The sequence below is a fragment of the Arachis duranensis genome, chromosome 5 (genome assembly GCF_000817695.3).
Source record: "Arachis duranensis cultivar V14167 chromosome 5, aradu.V14167.gnm2.J7QH, whole genome shotgun sequence".
Lineage (NCBI taxonomy): Eukaryota > Viridiplantae > Streptophyta > Magnoliopsida > Fabales > Fabaceae > Arachis > Arachis duranensis.
Window position 1 is genome coordinate 72,373,695 of NC_029776.3, and position 8,008 is coordinate 72,381,702.

Consider the following 8,008-nt stretch of genomic DNA (forward strand, 5'->3'; position numbering starts at 1 on the left):
AAAAAATCAGGAAGGAAAATGTAAAACATGCGAATTGTATGAATAAGTGAGTAAAGAGTTGATAAATTGTGCTTATTTCGGGGGATTTTATCACCTTTTCCTACATTTATTCAATGAAATAGCATGGTTTTATAATTCTCCCTTAATTTGTGCTTAAGTGTGAAAATATGCTTTTTAGGCCTTAAAATAGCTAAATTTAATTCACTTTAATTCCATTTGATGCCTTGATATGTTTGTTAAGTGATTTTAGGTTTACAAGGCAAAGATTGGATTGAAGGAATGAAGGAAAAGCATGCAAAGTGGGAGAACTCATGAAGAAATGAAGGAACTGCAAAGCTGTCAATCCTGACCTCTTCGCATTCAATTGACCATAACTTGAGCTACAGAGGTCCAAATGAGGTGGTTCTAGTTGCGTTAGAAAGCTAACATCCGGTTGCTACACGTGACTCATTAAAAGCAACTCGTGGCCAGCGATTTCTAAGGCATTTTGGGCCCAATCCAACTCATTTCTAATGCTATTTCTTGTAGAATTCATGCTTGGGCAAAGGTGGAGCAATTGTTTGGAGTTTTTGCATCATATAGCTTAATTTCTAGAGAGAGAAGCTCCCTATTCTCTCTAGAATTAGATTAGGATTAGGTTAATTTTTCTTGGATCTAGATTTGATTTCTTGTTCTCATCTTGTTTCTTCTACAATTTCTTGTTCTACTACTCTAGTTCTCTTGATTCTCTTGTTAATTTAATTTTATGCCGCTTTTATGTTCATGAATACTCATGTTGGAATTGGATCTCTTTTAATGAAGTTTGATGTTGATGTTCTCTTATTATTTATTTGAGTTGTGATCTTACTTTTCTTGCAATTGGTAGTTAGTAGATTTATTATTCTTGCACTTTTACTATGTTTTCTTTTTATGCCTTCTAAGTGTTTGACAAAATGCTTGGTTGGATGTTAGAGTAGATTTTGAGCATTCTTGGCTTGGAAAGAGTAATTAGGCAATCTTGAGTCATGAAAACCCAACCTATGTTGGTGATCTAGAGTTTTTAGCTAATATTTTTTCCATTGACGCTAATCTTTTGCTAATTCAATTAGTAAGTTGATTAGGACTTTTGGACTGAGATTAGCTAGTCTTATTAGATTTTCTCCGAGTGTGAGGATAAAGATAACATGATAAATTCTTGTTTATTATTGTGATATGATTGATTGGTCTTATTTGACGCTCTCCCTATGTGAAGATAACATGATACTTTCTTCCATTTGTTGGAGTTAACTAAATAAGATGAATTAATCTTTGCATGACTAGGATAGAAAACCTATATTCTTAACCCTTTCCATGAATGTCTCTCTTTATTACTTGCATTCTTTAATTGCTTACTTGATTTACTTTTCTTTTCATTTAAATTCTTGCCCATTTAATTTCTTGTCCCTCTATAAATCAAACCCCATTGTCCCTTCATAGCCAATAATTGATCATTTCATTGCAATTCCTTGTGAGACGACCCGGAGTTTAAATACTTCAGTTAAAATTTTAATTGGGGTTTGTTACTTGTTACAAAACCAAAGTTTAATTTGATGTGAGAGTTGTTTGTTGGTTTGAAGCTATGCTCACAACGAAGTTCTTATTTCTACAAGAGAAATTCTAGACCGACAACAAATCTTGATATCACTTACCACCCCCAAACAAGTGGGCAAACTGAGAGATCCAACAGAGAGCTAAAAAGGATCCTGGAAAAGACTATGGGAACGTCAAGAAAAGACTTGTCAAAGAAGCTGGATGATCTCTTTGGGCATATAGGACAGCCTTCAAGACACCAATTGGGATGTCTCTCTACCAATTGTTGTATGGGAAGGCTTGTCATCTACTATTGGAGCTTGAACACAAAACTTTATGGACACTCAAGTTACTAAATTTTGATAGTAATGCTGCTGGTGAAAGGAGGATCTTACAACCGCAAAAGTTGGAGGAATTCAGATCCCAAGCATATAAAAATGCTAAAAATTATAAGGAAAGGGCAAAGAAGAAGCATGATCTCAACTTGGCACCAAGAAGCTTTGAAGAAAGACAGAGAGTCTTTACAACTCCAGACTAAACCTTTTTCCTGGAAAGCTAAAGTCAAGGTGGTCAGGACCATTTCTTGTCACTAAGGTCTCACCTTATGGACACATAGAAATCATGGAAAAAAGTTCAGAGGAGACCTTCACTGTAAATGGACAAAGGCTCAAACACTATCTGAACAATATGAGGGAAGGCCCCAAGATGAAGTACAATCTCAACTAATGAAGCAACCGTCAAGCTAGTGACATTTAAGAGCGCTTGTTGGGAGGCAACCCAAGCAGGGGTAATTTTATTTTCTCAAGTTATTTCAATAAAAGAATTAAGTGCATTTATCTGTATTGCAAGGAGTTAAGTTTGGTGTTACACACCAAAACAATTCAAGGTGAATATGGGATGCTAAGTTTTGTGTTCCACCAAAGTTTTCATTAACAACACACTGCAACACTCAGAATGATTAATCACTAGTTCCAAACAATCAGAAAAATCACTTAACAGTTGTTTAGTTTTGATCCATAGTTTATTTTCTTAAAGCACTTGATTTTTCATGCATGTTCACTTTATTGCATATAGCAATAGGCAAGGGACTGAGTTTGGTGTTCCCGCACAAATTTAAGTTCAGAAGAGCACAAGCATACATGCATGCTAACCATCTTTCAAGTGCTTGGGGAACAAGCAACTTCCAATAATTTTTACAGGAAGACACTCAATCTCTTGGAACGACACACACACCATCAGCTAAGGAGAAAAAGGAAACAAAAGCTAAGTATGGTGGTGACAGAGAGGAAAAAAATGAGCTCCAAGAGGTTGTATTATTACTTAACTGTTTCTACTTTGAAATGTTCAATTTGGAAGTCTGAATGCACCCCTTCCAAAGAGTTGGTCTTTAGTTTAAGTCATTTTGAATTCTGTGTGTTATTTTCTTTAATATTGTCATAAGCATGCTAGCCTAGGTGTCTACTTCACTATCACTTTGCTTGAATGTATGTCTTGTCCCCTTTTCAATTGAATAAAAGAAAATGTTTGGAAACATAAAGTGTGATTGTCCAAGTTAGTAGGAAATAAAATAAGGATAAATGGTGGTTCATGTTTGATTGTTTAGTAAGCTCACCAATAAAAACAAAAGGGTTGAATGTCCTCTATAGTATGAACTTTGTGCTGTTTATGAACCCTTTGAAAAGAACAAGCCTTGGAAGAAAGAAAGAACAATAAAGAAAACAAGAAAGGCCAATGTTGGAGGCAAAGTTGGACCTCCAACGGCAGCCCCAACGTTAGCAAACAAAAATGAAAGAAACAAAGAATAAGTGGTGCACGAAATTGTGATCATCAACAATGGCTCCAAAGACTTGGTAGCACTCTCAAACGTGAATCACACTTAGTCACAACTCTGCACAACTAACCAGCAAGTGCACTGGGTCGTCCAAGTAATACCTTACGTGAGTAAAGGTCGATCCCATGGAGATTGTTGGTATGAAGCAAGCTATGGTCATCTTGTAAATCTCAGTTAGGAGGATAATAAATGTTATGGAGTTTTCGAATAGTAAATAAATAAACGGAAAATAAAGATAGAGTTACTCATGTAATTCAATGGTGGGAATTTCAGATAAGTGCATGGAGGTGCTGTGTTCCTTTTGAATCTCTGCTTTCCTACTGCTTTCATCCAATCCTTCTTACTCCTTTCCATGGCAAGCTGTATGTAGGGCATCACCGTTGTCAATGGCTACATCCCATCCTCTCAGTGAAAATGGTCCAAATGCTCTGTCACAGCACGGCTAATCATCTATCGGTTCTCGATCATGTTGGAATAGAATCCCTTGATTCTTTTGCGTTTGTCATTGATGAGCGGATAATTTATACGCTTTTTGGCATTGTTTTTAGGTAGTTTTTAGTAAGTTCAAGCTACTTTTAGGATGTTTTCATTATTTTTTATGTTAAATTCATATTTCTGGACTTTACTATGAGTTTGTGTGTTTTTCTGTGATTTCAGGTAATTTCTGGCTGAAATTGAGGGACTTGAGCAAAACTCTGATAGGAGGCTGACAAAGGACTGCTGATGCTGTTGGAATCTGACCTCCCTGCACTCGAAATAAATTTTCTGGAGCTACAAAACTCCACATTGCGTGTTCTCAACGGCGTTGGAAAGTAGACATTCAGAGCTTTCCAGCAATATATAATAGTCCATACTTTATTTGGAACTTGACGACGTAAACTGGCGCTCAACGCCAGTTCCATGCTGCTGTCTGGAGTAAGACGCCAGAAACACGTCACGACCCGGAGTTGAACGCTCAAAACACGTTACAACTTGGCGTTCAACTCCAAAAGAAGCCTCAGCTCGTGGATAGATTAAGCTCATCCCAAACACGTACCAAGTGGACCCCGGAAGTGGATTTATGCATCAATTACTTACTCATGTAAACCCTAGTAGCTAGTCTAGTATAAATAGGATAATTTACTATTGTATTAGACATCTTTGGTCTCAGTTTTATTTTATTCTTCATCTTAGGAGGCTATTGATCACATTTTGGGGGCTGGCCATTCGGCCATGCCTGAACCTTTCACTTATGTATTTTCAACGGTGGAGTTTCTACACACCATAGATTAAGGGTGTGGAGCTCTGCTATACCTCAAGTTTTAATGCAATTACTATTATTTTCTATCCAATTCGAGTTATTCCTATTCTAAGATATTCGTTGCACTTCAAATTGATGAATGTGATGATCCATGACACTCATCATCATTCTCACCTATGAACGCGCGTGACTGACAACCACTTCCGTTCTACCTTAGGCCGGGCGCATATCTCTTGGATTCCTTAATCAGAATCTTCGTGGTATAAGCTAGAATTGATGGCGGCATTCATGGGAATCCGGAAAGTCTAACCTTGGCTGTGGTATTCCGAGTAGGATTCCGGGATTGAATGACTGTGACGAGCTTCAAACTCCTCAAGGCTGGGCGTTAGTGACAGACGCAAAAGAATCAAGGGATTCTACTCCAACCTGATTGTGAACCGACAGATGATTAGCCGTGCTGTGACAGAGCATTTGGACCTTTTTCACTGAGAGGATAGGATGTAGCCATTGACAACGGTGATGCCCTACATACAGCTTGCCATAGAAAGGAATGATGAAAAACTAGAAGGAAGAAGTAGGAAAACAGAGATTCAAGAGGAGCACAGCATCTCCATACACCTGCCTGAAATTCCCACCATGGAAATACATGAGTAACTTTATCTTTATTTTATGTTTATTTACTATTATTTGATTTTCCAAATTCCATAATTTATTTAAATCCGCCTGACTGAGATTTACAGGATGACCATAGCTTGCTTCATACCAACAATCTCTGTGGGATCGACCCTTACTCACGTAAGGTTTATTATTTGGACGACCCAGTACACTTGCTGGTTAGTTGAACGGAGTTGTGACCACACATAGTAAAGAGCTATTATCTCGAATTAAATTTCATACAAGTACAAAGAGTACGAATCACAATTTTGTCCACCAAGTTTTTGGCGCGGTTGCCGGCCATTGTTCGAGTATGGACAACTGACGGTTCATCTTGTTGCTCAGATTAGGTAATTTTCTTTTCAAAAAGTTTTCAAAAAAATTTTCTTTATTTTCGTTTTCCTAAAGAATATTTTAGAAAAAAAAATTAATTAATAAAAATCCAAAAAAATCATAAAATCATAAAAACCAAAAATATTTTGTGTTCTTGTTTGAGTCTTGAGTCAGTTTTTAAGTTTGGTGTCAATTGCATGCTTTAAAAAAAATTTCTTGCATTTTTCGAAAATTCATGCATTCATGGTGTTCTTCATGATCTTCAAGTTGTTCTTGACAAGTCTTCTTGTTTGATCTTGATGTTTTCTTGTTTTATGTTGTTTGTTGTTTTTCATATGCATTTTTTTGTTTGTTAGAGTCCATGCATTAAAGATTTCTAAGTTTGGTGTCTTGCATGTTTTCTTTGCATAAAAAATGTTTCAAAATTATGTTCTTGATGTTCATCATGATCTTCATAGTGTTCTTGGTGTTCATCTTGACATTCATAGTGTTCTTGCATGCATTCTTTGTTTTGATCCATAAAGAAAAGAGAAAAACACAAAAATAATGTTTTTAATTTTTCTCTCTCATCATTAAAAATTCAAAAAAATATATATATATCTTTTCCTTATTTCCCTCCAAATTTTCGAAAATTTTGGGTTGACTTGGTCAAAAATTTTTAAAATTAGTTGTTTCTTACAAGTCAAGTCAAATTTTCCATTTTAAAAATCCTATCTTTTCAAAACTTTTTCAAAAATCAAATCTTTTTCATTTTTATCTTATTAATTTCGAAAATTTTAAAATTTTTTCAAAAAAAATCCTTTTCTTAATATTATTTCATGATTTTCGAAAATTACACTAACAATTAATATGATTGATTCAAAAATTTGAAGTTTGATTACTTTCTTGTTAAGAAAGGTTCAATCTTTAAATTCTAGAATCTTATCTTTAGTTTCTTGTTAGTTAAGAAATTAATTTTAATTTTAAAAATTAAATCTTTTTCTTAAAAATCTTATCTTTTTATCTTATCTTTTTATCTTATCTTTTTCAAAATTTTATCTTTTTCAAAAATTTGATTTAAAAAAAATATCTTATCTAACTTCTTATCTTCTTATCTTTTCAAATTTAATTTTAATTTCTTTTTTTAACTAACTATTTGACTTTTTGTTTGTTTCTTATCTTTTTCAAAACCAACTAACTACCTATCCCTCTCTAATTTTCGAAAATACCTCTCTCTTTTTTTCAAAAAATTCTTTTAAATTTTAATTTTAATTATATCTTATCTCTAATTTTTAAAATTATTAACTTCTTTTTAAAGTAATTTTCGAATTCTATCTCTCTTCATCTCAGATCACCACCTCTATTCTTACCCACTCTTCTTCACTCTTCTTCCCTTTCTTCTTCTACTAACAATAAGGATCCTCTTTACTATGACATAGAGGATTCCTCTTTCTTTTCTTGTTCTCTTCTTCCCTATATGAGCAGGAACAAGGAAAAAGGCACTCTTGTTGAAGCTGATCCAGAACCTGAAAGGACTCTGAAGAGGAAACTAAGAGAAGATAAATTACAACAATCCTGAGGCAACCTTTCTGAAATTTTCGAACAAGAGAAGGAGATGGCAACTGAAACCAACAACAATAATGCAAGGAGAATGCTTGGTGATTTCACAAAACCAACGTCCAAATTTGTTGGAAGAAGCATCTCCATTCCTGCCATTGGAGCCAACAATTTTGAGCTTAAACTTCAATTAGTTGCTTTAATGCAACAGAACTGCAAGTTTTATGGACTTCCATCTGAAGATCCTTACCAGTTTTTAACTGAGTTCTTGCAGATTTGTGAGACTATTAAGACGACTGGAGTAGATCCTGAAGTCTACAAGCTCATGATTTTCCCTTTTGCTGTAAGAGACAGAGCTAGAACATGGTTGGACTCACAACCTAAAGATAGCCTGGACTCTTGGGATAAGCTGGTCACGGCCTTCTTGGATAAATTCTTTCGTCCTCAAAAGCTGAGCAAGCTTAAAGTAGATGTTCAGACCTTCAAGCAAAAAGATGGTGAATCTCTCTATGAAGCTTGGGAAAGATACAAGCAGCTGACCAAAAGGTGTCCATCTGACATGTTTTCAGAATGGACCGTATTAGATATTATTCTATTATGGTCTATCTGAATTTTTGAAAATGTCATTGGACCATTCTGCAGGTGGATCCATTCACCTAAAGAAAACACCTGCAGAAGCTCAAGAACTTATTGACATGGTTGAAAATAACCAATTCATGTAAACTTCTGAGAGGAATTTCGTGAATAATGGGATGCCTCAGAGGAAGGGAGTTCTTGAAATTGATGCTCTGAATGCCATATTGGCTCAGAACAAAGTGTTGACTCAGCAAGTCAACATGATCTCTCAAAGTCTGAATGGATGGCAA